This window comes from Salvelinus alpinus, chromosome 6 (genome assembly GCF_045679555.1).
Source record: "Salvelinus alpinus chromosome 6, SLU_Salpinus.1, whole genome shotgun sequence".
Classification (NCBI taxonomy): Eukaryota; Metazoa; Chordata; class Actinopteri; order Salmoniformes; family Salmonidae; genus Salvelinus; species Salvelinus alpinus.
The window spans coordinates 69,648,389-69,661,060 of NC_092091.1; positions in this window are offsets into that span (position 1 = coordinate 69,648,389).

Here is a 12,672-nt window from a genome sequence, read left to right on the forward strand (position 1 = left end):
AGCTTTCAGCCGATATAAGACACTTATATGTACCTACATTTTTAATATCCATAACTTTTATGATTATTAATTTGAATTGCGCGCCCTCCAGTTTCACCGGAAGTTGTCCCGCTAGCGGCCCTAAGTTAACTCTGAATGGTTAAGGTTAAGGGTTAAGGTTTGGGATAGACTTAAAAGAAAAATCTCGAAAACAACTTTCTATCGCTGGATTCGAACATTTGTCCTTGTCACCAGAGGCAGATGTTGTACCTACTTGGAGGTAACAGCGCTCACTGTTGCCCCCTAGTGGCCGATTTCCATGTCATCTCCCGACGTCCTCAGACATGGATGGATGTTGAATACTGACTTGTATCACGGGTGACCTGGCTGCACACACACACACACACACACACACACACACACACACACACACACACACACACACACACACACACACACACACACACACACACACCACAGAGGTACTCACTGACAAGTAGCAGGTTGCGCTCTCTTCTTTTTACACAAACATACAGAAAGCAATAACATCTCCCCTGGACATTTAAATTGCTAATCACAGCATAGCTTTAACATCACACAGACAATAAATTATTTAGACGTATGCCAGTATAATTATTGATTTTTTTTCTCTCAATCTGTCCAACATTGAAAATGTATCACGGTAATCCAGTGATGTTTAAACCAGATGAAATTGTAATTACAGTGCTCATTATTTAAACCCAGATCAAGGACAGGGGGAACCTGAGGGAGAGAAGTGGGTACCCTGGGTGGCTGTAGTATGGGGGTGTGAGTGGTGTAGAAGGGTGTACCTTGGGTGGCCGTAGGATGGGTGTGTGAGGGGTGAGACGAGGGAGAAGGGGGTGAGGCAGGGCAGTGACCACACTCAGTGTAAATGGACCAAAGCCCCTACGAACCCCCAACCCCATAAACACAAGACACATACCTGTACAGACGCACACACACACACACACACACACACACACACACACACACACACACACACACACACACACACACACACACACACACACACACACACACACACACACACACACACACACACACACGCGCAGTCTTTCTGAGGAACATAATGACACAGCTGGAGTTGAACAGAACTCAATGGCACAGTAACAACCATGTTTATGGTGCATTATTTGGCTACTTGCCAACCCATTGGAGTCTTTTTCTCTGCTCTTGTTGCATCAGAATGACACAAATCAAAAAATAAAAGGCAAGTTTGTCTACACTCTGACTCTGTGTTATGGCTGGCAGTTAGAGAAGGGGACATGAGGGAGGTTATGTCCTTAAGTTTAAAGATGAAAGGCTCACGGAGAAGGGCGACAGAGAGACCTTAGTGTATGGAGAGGGTTTGTCTGAGACTGGACTCCTGGGTGAGTTTTTCTGGGTAGTGATGGTGTGGAGAGAGGAGGGTGAGTGGAATGGTTATTGTCTGGTTGAATGCGGAGCTTTGGACACACGGGCCAAAAGGAGGGCTGCCCGGGGTCTCAGCATGCCGAGCCTCCCAGCCAGCCAGCCCATCCCAGCGGCAGCGAGGCACAGGAAAACCACTGTAGCAAAAACAAGCCTCAAGATGTTGGAGAAGAAAGAAAAACTACTTTCTCCACAAAATCAACAAGGAGAATGTCAATGTTTGGTCTGAGGGAGAGAGAGACACGTTTAAATATACATTTATTCAGACCGGGCTGAGATCAAACAGCAACATTGATCGGCTCTTCCCTCAACCACCCCTCTTCTCCTTTCCTCCCTCCCTCCCTTCCTCTTTTTCCCTCTTCTCTGTGAGTATCGACTTTCTGCATGGGCCATCACCATGCCAATTCTGGCCCGCTGTCACCTGCCTCTCTTAGGGGCAGAGCCTGGAGTATTATGGGATAGAGTTCATCTGACGGCCTTGTGTTGGGAGTGGAGGCTAAGAACACACACACAAACACCCACCCACACACGTATACAACCACCCACCCACACCTCTCTACGGGGCCCTCTTGTCTTATCAGCAGGGACAAATTGAGTTCCCTCGACCCAGTCCGAACACAAAACAAGTTTCTAATCAAGACAAGGACTGGCCAACGGATTCCTGCCAAACCCCAAGCTACATTTCCCCAGTGTTCCTCATAGCCCCTCTCTGCATCGACCCAATGGGAAATCAGATTAACTCACTCCAGCCTATCAAGTGTAATTAGTCCATTCTCCGATATTGCTTAATTGCAAGGCCCAGCCTTTTTACAAAATGGGCCTGTCAGAACCCTTCCCGAGGTGATCAAATATTTACAAGGGTATTCAAAAGGTAGGACGCAGCTCTAAATTAAAAGTGGCATCCTGTCTCCAGGTAAGGAATAACAGACTGTTTGTGGAGTTAGAATGCTGATCGAGCCAGACAATCTGATGATGATGGTCATGAACAGTCTTCTACTCTCCAGACGGGTCATATTTAATAAGCGGGAAATGGTTGAATATGATTGGATGAGCCACTTGTCATTTATTGTTTTCGACGAATCACCTCCAGACCACAACCAAACGCCACAGTCAAACGAGGTGGATCATGATGTTCAATAAGCGGGAGATAGTTGAATATAATTGGATAAGTCACTTGTCAATTATTTGTTCTGACCAATCAGAATCATACAATGCTTGGTCAACACTTGGACAACGCATCTCCAAAATAAGCCATAATGGACGATACTACATAGGTGAGCATTTAATCATTCATCAATGAGTGAAGTGTGTCATTAGGACTTGAGGGGGGAGCGAGTTGTGCTGCAGTGCAGATTCTGAAGCAACATCTCGTTGAGTGGAGAGAGCTAGAATGGGCAGAGGAAGTAGATCGATAAGACCTGAGGCAGATACAGAGGGAGTGATGGGTACTCCATGCAGCATCACACACACACACACACACACACACACACACACACACACACACACACACACACACACACACACACACACACACACACACACACACACACACACACACACACACACACACACACACACACACCACACACACACACACACACACACAGTGGTATATTACATTAGGAAGGCCAGCTGCTGATTCATGATGAAACACAGAGAAAATAATAACAACAAAAAACCAAGAAAACAGTTTTTTGGAGGGTATAGCTGTGAATCCCTAAGTTTGTTCAACTTGGTCTGTGTATTTCAGATAGACACAGGTGGCTGTATCTAACAGAGAGAAAGGCAGCCCCATCTACATCAGTAGTGACTGAGATGGAGTTAACCTGTGCTCTCCAGGTAGTTACAGTACACTAGTTCTATCATTTGTAAGCAGATCTCGGCTCTAAACAAGGGTCCAAATCAAATCACATTTTATTTTATTTGTCACATGCGCTGAATTACAAGGGGTGTAGACCTTACCGTGAAATGCTTACTTACTTAAGCCCTTAACCAACAACGCAGTTCAAGAAATTGAGTTAAGAAAATATTTACTAAATAAACTAAAGTAAAAAAATGTTTTTTAAAAGGTAACACAATAACAATAACGAGGCTATATACAGGAGATACCGGTACTGAGTTAATGTGCGGGGGTACAGGTTAGTCGAGTAGTAGCAGTGTAAAAACAAAGGGGGGTTAATGTAAATAGTTCGGGTGGCCATTTGATTAATTGTTCAGCGGTCTTATGGCTTGGGGGTAGAAGCTGTTAAGGAACCTTTTGGACCTAGACTTGGCGCTTCGGTACCGCTTGCCTTGCGATAGCAGAGAGAGCAGTCTATGACTTGGTTGACTGGCCAATACACTACAATTCTGCCTCACTACCAATTACAGATTTGACTCTTGTATTGAATCAATTTGTTCAATTGAAATGTAAGTCTATTAATCACCATCATCCCTGTGATGGCAGATGATTCATCTGGATACTGTAGATCAGCGTTTCCCAAACAATTCATCAAGATCAGCGTTTCCCAAAGGATTCATCTGGATACTGTATGCCAAACTTGTCAGCAGTGACTGATATGGATGTATCTGAATATATCCCTATTCACATATAGGCTCAACATGTCAACCAACTAATTGATTGTGACAATATTTTCTGAATGAATTGCTTTGACATGAACACGTTTCATAATAACAGATGAACTCTGTGTCAATAATAATAATATATGTTATTTAGCAGAGGCTTTTATCCAAAGCAACTTACAGTCATGCGTGCATACAATTTAAGTATGGGTGGGCCCAGCGGGAATCAAACCCACAACCCTGGCGTTGCAAGCACCATGCTCTACCAACTGAGCCAGACGTGACCACTATATTTGGAGTGAACATGTCTGGTTTGATACAGACCAAGAAGGAGAATCTAGTGCAGAGAGAGTAGTAATCTAATTGGAGCTAAAGCTCCTCTTGTGGTCAGCCCAGATTAAGAACATCCACTATATGTCCTCTCTGCTTCCCTCCAGTCCAGTTCAGTCCATCAGCCAGGACAGAGCCACCTCTGACCCATTTGCTCTGTGGTTGGTGGGGCTGGTGATAGTCTAGATGTAGGTGACTGGTGGGTGGCCCAGTGGGACCCACTGTCCCTACGAGGGTGCCCTGCCACGGGTCACCTGGCGCCGCCTCTATTCCTCGTTATTTATCTCCGTCGGACAGTCCATTCCTCTTCCTGTCATCTCTCTCTCCTTCCTCATCCCCCATTCCCTCTCTTCCTCTCCGCTCCGCTGTGTCTGGCTCTCGTCCTCCACTCTCCTCTCCCTGGAACTACAGCCAAGTGCCAGCTCCCCGGGCCAATGCCTGCTGAGTCCACCCCTCCACGCCGCCCCATCCAGCCCCCCTCCGGTAGCCCCATTACACCCATCCCCTGCCCCGTAGGGTCATGTGACTACCTAATGATGGTGATGGCAGATCCAGAGCTGTGTGCTCTCGATGTATAAAGTTAAGTCCAGTAGTCTAGTGAGTTCCTCCGGCCCAGCCGGGGGTGGGGGGATGGGTTGCGGTCTCCTCTCCGTGGCCCAGCAGTGGAGGTAATTATTTCCCCGAGTTGGTTGGGTCTGGAACTTGTCTCCTTGCCCCCGCCAGCTCCCTCAGGAGTGTCCAGGACGCGGCCCCCTTTTATTTCTTTCATTAGGAAAGTAGCAGCTAACGGAGGCAAGAGGCAGGAGGCAGCCGGACAGAGTGAAGGCCCCTCTTTTGGCCGGTGATAAATTGGTTCGCCCTGCAGGCTGGAGGTAGGGGGAGGGGGAGGGAGGGGGGTAGAATGACACGCAGAGGACATGAAGGGGGGAAGAACACAAAGAAGAAGAAGAAGTCACAAACAACATTAAAGGAGGTGAGGAAATCGGCAGCAGATAAAAATATCTAGTTCAAAGAGAGAGCAAAGTGAAAGACAGGAGAAGTACACTTCCAGCTACAGTCTCTGTCCATTCTGGCCCCTTAAATAACAACCCTATTCTGGGGTTGTATTAGCAAGAGACCACTGGTCCGCACATCAAGGACAGTTCCCAAAGTGTGAACAAGTGGTAGGCATTAACATGAATTGAAAGTCTGGTAATGACAGGAAAATAATTGGCATCATCTTCACTAGAGTTCCGGTTAAGGTGGAGGAATCCTCCAAAGCCATTTTCGGCGGTTTTGTACCTTGCAATTACTTTGCAGCGCTCACAGGCAGTTTAAAGTGACACAGCAGTGTAAAAAAAGTGGGGAAGAAACGAGGGAGCGAAAAAGTGTAATTAGCGAAAGGGTTTCATGTGAGCAGCTCTTTGATTTATAATTCAGTAGCGCAGCGCTCCTGCTAACCCAAGGCTAATGCTCTACTGAATTAGCTAGACCTGCGTGCGACTGGGAGAGGAGAGGGGCCAGCCAACCCAACATGGTGGGTAATTTGTGCTCTGTTTAAGGTGGGTTTAAAGAGTGCGAGAGACGTGAGGTCCATACCTGGCCCTGTCTCTCTCAACCATCCACCTGGCGGGCATCAGGCATCAGATCACAGGAAGAGGGGGAACATAGTAGAGGAGGGTCAGGGAGGTCTGGAAGATGGGAAGAAAGAAGGGTCTCGCTCTCTCTGATATCTAGCCAGATGAAAGGGATGAAGGGATAGGTTGGTAGAGACTGAGAGACCCCCCATCCCCCAAACTACAGGAAGGAAGCGGACCTCATATGAGGACTTCATAGGAGGACTGTAGTGACAACACCGATAGTTATTGTAATCTACTGCACATGCAGTAGGCGCTTTATGTGACCTTTCATCTGACACTCTGCGTCTGTGTCATAAGAAAAAGTCGGACCAAGACAAGACCAAAAATATGTAGTGTAGCTAATCCATTTAGAATAGTAGACATACAGAATCGTTTCTAATCAGATAGCTGCTTTGATGATGCTGCAGTGCTCTCTGATATAGTAGCCTGGTTTCTACTCGACACAGTTCGGCTTTTTCCTCCACAGTCAGTCTCCCCCTGGGTTCAATGATTCCCCCCTGATCATCTTCTTCTCTGACGCACTTATAAAGCTAATGTGCTGACTTTAGGTTTTCAACCCGCCGTGATCCCCCACAATCCCCTCTGTTCCCTCCGTTCCCCCATTCACATTCCCGAGCGAGGATCCGCTGCCGCGGCGCCGCCTTTGATCACATGCAGGCAGTCCCCGGTTAACGGTTTAAAACGTCTCAATTCCTTGACGATGTTGGGCCTCGGCGGTTCAGTTAAAGAGCGTTTCCCCATCACCGCGCCCCTGTCCAAATTCACAGCTCTTAAACGAGGAGGAACCCCTTTCTCCCAGTTTCCCATCACCAGCACTGCTTTCAAGTTTCAAGTTCCCCTCGATAGTGTGCCGTAGATGTAAGCCCTAGATTTTGTCTCGCCCATCTTTGTCAAGCCCGTTTGCCAAATACTCAAAAGGGCCAATAAGCTAGGTCTTCATCGTTGCTCTCCAAGTAATCCTCAGCTCTGACTCTCTCTCAGAAATCAATGCAAAGGTTGAGAGGAGGTTAACTTGCAATTATTCACTCATTGGGGTTGGAAAGTAGTAAAATTTAAGGGATCACCCTTTTTTGTTAGTATGGGCATTGGTCTACATGATGCAATTAATTGCCCACATCTTTCAACATTGTACATTTGGGAACAACATTGTGTCAATATGTGAGCCGTTTCAAGAAGCTAGGTGTATGTCACATGTCACTACTTCACAGGAGAGACATTTGAACATATACACTACTGGTAAAATGTTTTAGAACTCCTACTCATTCAAGGGTTTTTCTTGATTTGACTATTTTCTACATTGTAGGATAATAGTGAAGACATCAACACTATGAAATAACACATACGGAATCATGTAGTAACCAAAAAAGTGTTAAACAAATCAAAATATATTTTATATTTGTTTTTCTTCAAATAGCCACCCTTTTCCTTGATGACAGCTTTGCACACGCTTGGCATTCTCTCAACCAGCTTCACCTGGAATGCTTTTCCAACTGTCTTGAAGGAGTTCCCACATATGCTGAGCACTTGTTGGCTGCTTTTCCTTCACTATGTGGTCCGACTCATCCCAAACCATCTCAATTTGGTTGAGGTTGGAGGATTGTGGAGGCCAGGTCATCTGATGCAGCACTCCATCACTCTCCTTCTTGGTAAAAAAAGCCCTTACACAGCCTGGAGATGTGTTGGGTCATTGTCCTGTTGAAAAACAAATGATAGTTCCACTAAGTCCAAACCAGATGGGGTGGCGTATCGCTGCAGAATGCTGTGGTATCCATGCTGGTTAAGTGTGCCTTGAATTCTAAATAAATCACAGACAGTGTCACCAGCAAAGCACTTCCACACCATGAGACCTCCTCCTCCATGCTTTACAGTGGGAAATGCACATGCGGAGATCATCCGTTCACCCACACCGCGTCTCACAAAGACGCGTAAGTTGGAACCAAAAATCTCAAATTTGGACTCCAGACCAAAGGACAAATTTCCACCGGTCTAATGTCCATTGCTCGTGTTTCTTGTCCCAAGCAAGTCTCTTCTTCTTATTGGTGATTCACACAATCTGCTCTGAACAGTTGATGTTGAGATGTGTCTGTTACTTGAACTCTGTGAAGCATTTATTTGGGCTGCAATTTCTGAGGCTGGTAACTCTAATGAACTTATCCTCTGCAGTAGCGGTCTTCCATTCCTGTGGCGGCCATCATAGCACTTGATGGTTTTTGCGACTACATTTGAAGAAACTTTCAAAGTTCTCAACATTTTCTGTATTGACTGACCTTCGTGTCTTAATGTCGTTTCTCTTTGCTTATTTGAGCTGTTCTTGCCATAATATATACTTGGTCTTTTACCAAATAGGGCTATCTTCTGAATACCCCCCTACCTTGTCACAACACAACTGATTGGCTCAAACGCATTAAGGAAACAAATTACACAAATTAACTTTTAAGAAGGCACACCTGTTAATTGAAATGCATTCCAGGTGATTACCTCATGAAGTTGGTTGAGAGAATGCCAAGAGTGTGCAACGCTGTCATCAAGGCAAAGGGTGGCTATTTGAAGAATATATTTTGATTTGTTTAACACTTTTTTGGTTACTACATAATTCCATATGTGTTATTTCATAGTTTTAATGTCTTCACTATTATTCCACAATGTAGAAAATAGTCAAAATCAAGAAAAACCATTGAATGAGTAGGTGTTCTAAAACTTTTGACTGGTAGTGTCCATAAAACCTTTTTTTATCAAAATTTGTTTTTTGGTAGAAATGCCTTCTGGAACATGTGAACTTTCATGTGCAAGCTGTACAAACAAAACGGAAACGACACAGGACGTCTTACTTATTTAAAGGGGTTCATCCATGTATATGGGTAAGAGTCTAGCTACAGGCCTCCCGGGTGGCGCAGTGGTCTAGAGCACTGCATCGCAGTGCTATGCTGCGCCACCAGAGTCTGGGTTCGCGCCCAGGCTCTGTCGCAGCCGGCCGCGACCGGGAGGTCCGTGGGGCGACGCACAATTGGCTTAGCGTCGTCCGGGTTAGGGAGGGTTTGGTCGGTAGGGATATCCTTGTCTCATCGCGCTCCAGCGACTCCTGTGGCGGGCCGGGCGCAGTGCGCGCTAACTGAGGGGGGCGGGTGCACGGTGTTTCCTCCGACACATTGGTGCGGCTGGCTTCCGGGTTGGAGGCGCGCTGTGTTAAGAAGCAGTGCGGCTTGGTTGGGTTGTGCTTCGGAGGACGCATGACTTTCGACCTTCGTCTCTCCCGAGCCCGTACGGGAGTTGTAGCGATGAGACAAGATAGTAATTACTAGCGATTGGATACCACGAAAATTGGGGAGAAAAGGGGATAAAATTAAAAAAAAAAAAAGAAAAAAAAAAAAAAGAGTCTAGCTACATTTTCAGATATTATACGTTTCTAATTTTGTCAGAAAGTAATTTTCATTGCAAGTTAAAGCGTACTGTTAGCTAGCTATCGAATGTTAGCTTGTTGGCTTGCTAGCTAACGATACGTGTATGATCTGTGTAATAATTGTATTCGTATCTTAGAAATCCATTTGCATTGCTAGTTATAGCCTAATGTTAGCTAGCTAGCTAACACTGAACATCATTAGTTAGCTTTAGCTACCTGCAGATTCATATCACAGCATTTCATGCATGGTGGCTAGCTATGACAATCCGTTTGTATTACTAATAGTACTATATGGGTTGGGACTATGGTTCATAGCTAGCTAGCTACATGTCTGAACAAAAGACTCCACTTCTCCAGATGATTATATGACCAATCAAGTTGTGTGTGTCTGGATGTGATTACGGCCATCTATTGTATTTCACGAACATGTGTACTTGACAATAGTGACCTATTAACTTAGCTAGATGTGGCTGGGGGGTGGTTATAGCATTTCTTTCATATGGCCCATGAATTTAGACAAGTGTGTCTGGGTAAGCATCATCTAATAATGATCAAATATTTATACAATATTTTTATCCAGACACTTTCTATTTTTGATATTGCTACTATGCAAGTAACCATTTCACTGTACCGTTTACACCTTCTGTATTATGTGCATGTGACAAATAAACTTTGATTTTATTTGATAAAGTGTGTGTTTACCAGATACGGTAATGTGAAGAACAACATGACCTACACCAAAGACAGAATAGGATATAGGCCAAGGACTATATCAAGTGTATTTTTACCTGGAGTTTTTCATTATCGTAGGCTACTACTTTCACCACTTTTAGTCTTGAGTTGTTTACTACACTACCTTACTCACTCTGTTTAGCACATGGCCTCACATGTGACTCATTAACGAGATGGGTGGAGCTTAAGAGGGTGTGAACAATGCTGAATAGGTGTAGACAAAGAAGAGCTCTCCAGTAGGTGTAACGAAACATTCAAGCGTCATTTTCTGTGTGGTTACAAGCTTATCAACATTCAATGCAGAATTACTTTCCCATTGCTCCTCAACCTCAGTGTATGATATATAACTGTGTAGCTCTGAATCTCTAAATTTATCCAATGTAAAAAACACAATTTTAAATTTTGCAACATAAGACTGAATAGAGGTGGTCGGTCAGATATATCCTTAAACATGTGCAAACCTACCTCATACACCACTGGGTTAAAAGTTCAGTAGTTGAGCTGTTGTCCTAAACTCTTATTCTTCATGACAGAGGTGATGCTATCTAATGTATCCTGGTCCATCTATCACGGTTTAACTACTCTTCCACAGAGATGTGGCCATAGAGGTCTGCTGTGTGTGTGTGTGTGTGTTATGTTTCTGGGTAAAAAAATAGGCTAGCTCTGGGACGGCGCGGGAACTGCCAGCCACCTTGGCTAATGTCAACCTGATCGAGGCTCAACCCAGTGGGGTGGGATGTTCCACTATAACCCTCGGCACCGGGTCTAGCACCATAATTAATATGTTGTTGTATCAAAGTTGAAGCGTTTGCCTCCGAAATGTCCCGTGCACCGCTCCCCTTATTGAAGACCTGACCTCCAAGCAGCTGAAGGTTGCTCCGGAACTTGGCTCGCCCCTGAGCGAAAACATCTGCTCCCCTCGCAGGGTGGACCAGCGCGGCGGACCCTGCGTCTCAGCTGGCTCCTCTAGCCCAGCAAGAGAGCCCTTCTCCTGTCCTCGCTCGCTGACCCCCGCATTTATAACCCCGCCAGCAGCCCCACACATGCCCCCTAGACCCGAGCCCCCGGCCCAGCTCTGGCCCGTTCCATCACCTTACTCCTCCTCTGCCCACGCCCGCCCGCTTGTCAGTGTGGTCACTCCACCACTGAGAGGACTGATCCTGTCTTGTCATCCCCCCATCGCAGCCTGTCGAGAGTAGAGGAGGGAGGGATGGAGGGAGGAGGAGGCATCTGTGGCGCTCCCACTAACCGGCGACTGTTGGAACGTTGACAGAAGCATCTGTCATCCCCTGCCTTCACACACTCACCTGCTGTCCGAGGGCCTGACTCTCTCATTCCCTCTCTCTCGCTTTCTCCTCCCTCTCTCGTCCCTCCCTCCCTCTCTCGTCCCTCCCTCTCTCTCTCTCTTTCTCGCTGCAGAGCTGATAGGAAGCTCTCCTACGCCTCCTCCAGAAAAACTCTGCCATCTCTTGTTCTTGTTTAATCTGGGAAAGGTACATACATTTTTGGACTTGAGGGTAAAAAACACATATGCCATCACTATCCATTTACAAACTAATTCTACTTCAAATTAGTCTCCACCAGCCATCCAGTGTTTCAACAATAGCCATTTTGCATTACTGCTAATACATGACCTGTGCCACTCGGTACCAAATATTGTTTCAGACATTTAAATAAATCCATTATTTTGGATGACATCTCACCTATAGTATTAAAAACACTATTCAAAATAACTACTCAATCATATGAAGTTGTTTGGTTCTTTTACTTTCATACTAGGCCATTTAATAGAGTTCCATAGTTCATCACCGGGTCGAGTAACACTTCATAAACAAAAAATATGCCCCCTGAACATGGCTGTGGTGTTAATGAAGATACTGACCTGCCTGGCGATTACTTTATCATTCACCAATGGCACCCCTGCCCACCCCCCAACGAGCTGAAAAGTTGCCAGCAGCGGTGAGGGGAAGGATGCCAATCCACGGGCACGACTGACACACATACACACACACACACTCAAGGACACCATCGTTCACTGAACTCTGGCAAGGTGCCCTTCAGAAGAAGCCACACAGTCCTGGAGTACCCTAAACCCTACACACTACATACACATGCCTGGAGTACCCTAAACCTTGCACACCTTGTCCTAAAATATGCCAAAACCTGAACACACATACAGAGAATAGTTAAGTTCATAATTTTAAGGGTATGTTATTATGTTAAGGGTATGTTAGAATCACCTTTATTCGCCAAGTAAATGTACACACACTCTGAATGTCACTAGGTGATATGGAGCATCAGCAGTGAGAATAGCAGGACATCATGGGGCTCCAGAGAGAAAGAGGGATGGAACGTGGTGCCAACACCTCGTCTGCCAGGGTGAAGGGTAGATAGACACACTACCACAGTCCATCCCTCCCTCCCTCTCTCCATCCGTCCATCCCCCTCCTTCCTTCCTTCCCTACCTACCTCCATCCCCACTAGGCCTGGTGTCTGAACCCCACTGAGCTGGCTCAGGTCCAACACCAAGGTCTCTCACCCTACAGGCTGGGCAGGGGTCCTCCTCCTCCTGGTTGCTCCTCTGTGCTATTCCTGGGGCCT